Genomic DNA, 3,508 nt, shown 5'->3' on the forward strand with positions numbered 1-3,508 from the left:
CATAAAACTATGGAAAATGCAAACCAATCAGTGGTGACAGAAAGCAGATCTGTCGTCTGGGGGATGGGATGGGAGACTGAGGAGCACAGAACTTTTTGGGATGATGAATATGTTCATTATTTTGATTGTAGTGATAATTTCATGAGGGTAAACACAGGTAAAGAGTTGTTGCGTGTCAATTGTACTCCAATAAAGCTGTTAAAAACTTTTCAAGTTGTACACTTTATAAGTACTTTATTACAAATCATCTATATCCCAAGCTATTTAAAAAGTCAGAGATGAATGAAAACTGAAACAATACTTTTAAATCATAAACAAAGGACTTATTTTTTACATATAAAATCTTCAAAGTAGCAATAAGAAAAAAACAAAATCACAACTGAAAAGTGAATAAAGGATATGAACGATTCATGAAAATGGAACTATAATTGCCTCTTAAACCTAAAAAAAGATACTAAACACCACTCATCAAAACAAACATTCATATTGAAGCATCGCTGACACTATTTTTCCACTCTTTAGTGGGCAAATGTCCACACATTTCATGAAACACTTATTGGCCTGACTCTGGGGACACAAGGAGTATCCCCACAGATAGTCAGTGTATGGACTGATGCAATAGATAGGAAGGATACTTTGACAATATGTGTCTGATTGCTGTGTCCTTCTACATAGCTATTCCACTTCTCAGAATTTTTTTCTAGAGACATACTTGTGTAAGTGCAAAATGACCTATGTTCAATGTTATTCATTAAAGTTTGATTTATAGTAGTTAAAGAATGGTCACCGTCTAAATGCCTTGCCATAGGAGATTGGTGAAATTGGTAAAACAGGATGAGAAAGTCCATTATATGAACTTATTTATAAAAAATTGTGTATATTTATACTTACATGGTAAACTTCAGTCACCTTCAAAATACTCTCCATTTGATGCAATACACCTATTGGGACTTTTTTCCACTGCTCAAAACGCTTTTTGAACTCATCGATTTTGATGCCTTTTAGTGCTTCTGCTGTTTTTGTTTCACTTCTCCAATATTGACAAACTATTTCCCTTTGAGGACTTTTTTCATCCGGAGAAACAAGAAAACAAAAAATGTCGCTCAGGCGAGATTGGGTCAGTAAGGAGGGTGGGGCACTGGGGTCATGCTGTTTTGGGTCAAAAACTGCTGAACACTCAGCACAGTGGGCGCAGTTGAGTTCTAAATCACCCATCATGAAATGGGCTTTGAAGGAGTAAAAATTCCCTAACGATGAATGCAGCTCTCACAACACGCAGGCTGGGACACTGATACCTAGCGAAGGAAGCCTGTATTACAAGGGGCCCCCTTCCAGAAGAGAATTCTGTTGTTTTGGCGGGGGGTCCCCTCTCATAAGTAGGAATGAAATAAATTAACCTAAAGTGAAAAAAGCCAATGTGCAGAACAGGGTGTACAGCATGCTACCTTGTGGATTAAAAATAATTCTACAGCCCTGGCTGGTGTGGCTCATTGGATTGAGTGCCAGCCTGCAAACTGAAAGGTCGCCAGTTCAATTCCCAGTCAGACCATATGCCTGTGTTGTGGGCGAGGTCCCTAGTTGGGGGCCTGTGAGAGTCAACCTATGGATATATCTATTGCATGTCGATGTTTCTTTCCCTCCCTTCCTCTCTCTAAAAATAAATAAATAAAATCTAAAAAAAATAAGTCTACAAATGGATATTTGCCACAATAAACGTATGGTTGTGTGGAAGGGCTCACAAACAATCATTTAACAATACTTGCCTCTGGGAAGTGGTTTGAGGAAAGATTTGGGAATAAATCTTTCCTACCTATTTTTTATGGCTTGAACTTTGAGTCATTTCAATGTATTTCTTACATTTAAAAAAAGCCTCTTGATGCCCTGGCCGGGTAGCCCAGTTGGTTAGAATGTGATCCTAAAACACCAAGGTTGAGCGTTCCATCCCTGATCAGGGCACATACAAGAAGCAACAATGATTCTTATATTCTTATAAAGAGCAACAACCCCCCCCCCCTCCACAGCTAAAATCTCTTGAGAAGCATGTCCACTACTCAGAAGCGAAGAACCTAAAGACCTGAGTGAGGCTGAGGAGAGGTGCTCTAGATGGTCTCCAAAACTTTGGTTATAGGATATTTGGCTCACCCTGGTGCATTCAGCTTGGCTGCCAGACAGAGTAGCTCGTAGCACGTGCCTGGGCTGAGGCCTCTGTGTACGCTTTGGGATGATCCCCAAAAGCTCAGTGAGGGAGACAGACACAGAGACCAGAAGTGAAGCAATCAGTTTAGGAGAGAGTGGGGAATACAAAATAATTCTTGTGGTTCTAAATGACTTTGAAGATGGAAAAGGGAAAGTGGCTGCCCAGTCCTCATGTTCTTGTTTTTTCCTTTAAGCAAATGGAAAGGAGAAACCCTGAATTGCTCAAATGGTGGGAATACTGTGGCCAGCCCAAAGTCGTGCTCAAAGCCCCTGATGAAGAAACTCTGACTGAATTATGGACCCATGTGAAAATGCTGGGAATAGCTATAAATTTAATCCAAGATACTTGACATACTCAGATTGCACCAAGCTCTCAAACTGTCCTAGGAATTGGGACCAGCAGACCTAATTGACAAAGTTACTGGTCACCTAAAAGTTTGCTAGGTGGAATTTTGTATTATGATGGTCCTACCACCACAAATGTTTGAAACTGTCATATTCTCATGACAAAAGCTGAACCACCCCCACCCTGAAAAACCCCTAATTACGGCTACCAATGGACTCCTCTGAGGCTGCTGAAATCTTAGCTCATAAGCAGATTTGTTTTCTTTTACAGTTCTCCTCCCACTCCTCCTTCCCTCTCCTCATTCTTTCCCCCAGCATATGAAAAAGAAGTTTATTTTAAATTCAAACACGATTTCTGGGTGTTTTGCAACAGAAAAAAAATTCATATTTTCAGGTTACATAGTTCATACTTGTAGATAGCGAAGTTCTCATTTTTTCTTATCATGTTTCTGGAGGTGGAAATGTGGTGAAAAAAGTCTAAATCTTTTTTTAACACTTTAGAAGCAGATTGCCAAACTGCTCTTTGAAAGATTAACCATTTTACCTTTTTGCCTGCAGTTTATGGAAATGCCACTTTTCTTGAACTCTTATTGGCACTTGTGCTATCATTTTTTAAATTCCAATTCGATACACTGAACTCACATCTCATTATTTTATTTGCACGTACTAAATTACAATGTTTATTTGCACGTACTAAATTGCAACACTTTCTCAAAGTTATTTTGGTCATTTGAGTTCTTTTTTTCATCTTTTTTTTTGTTTTAAAAAGTTATATAAGTAATACATTGATCGCATTTTTATGATATACGATTCAAAGCATATTGGAATGTACAAATATATGTTAACATAATGGTGTTAGGTAAGGACTCTGCATTTTTCCAGTATTAACAAAATTTTAAAGCAACCATTTCTGAAAAACCTTCTCTTTTTGTATTGATTTTAAAAGCGCTTCACTAATTCCAAATTC

General features: G+C 38.2%; 1 pseudogene; it reads left to right on the forward strand.

Moving 5' to 3' along the window:
• Nucleotides 1-2,103: 2,103 nt before the first annotated feature.
• Nucleotides 2,104-2,640, forward strand: LOC129085232 (peptidyl-tRNA hydrolase 2, mitochondrial-like; annotated as a pseudogene).
• Nucleotides 2,641-3,508: the final 868 nt, after the last annotated feature.

The sequence above is a fragment of the Pteronotus mesoamericanus genome, unplaced genomic scaffold, assembly GCF_021234165.1.
Source record: "Pteronotus mesoamericanus isolate MK-2021 breed Mesoamerican mustached bat unplaced genomic scaffold, CSHL_Meso_final scaffold_232, whole genome shotgun sequence".
NCBI lineage: Eukaryota > Metazoa > Chordata > Mammalia > Chiroptera > Mormoopidae > Pteronotus > Pteronotus mesoamericanus.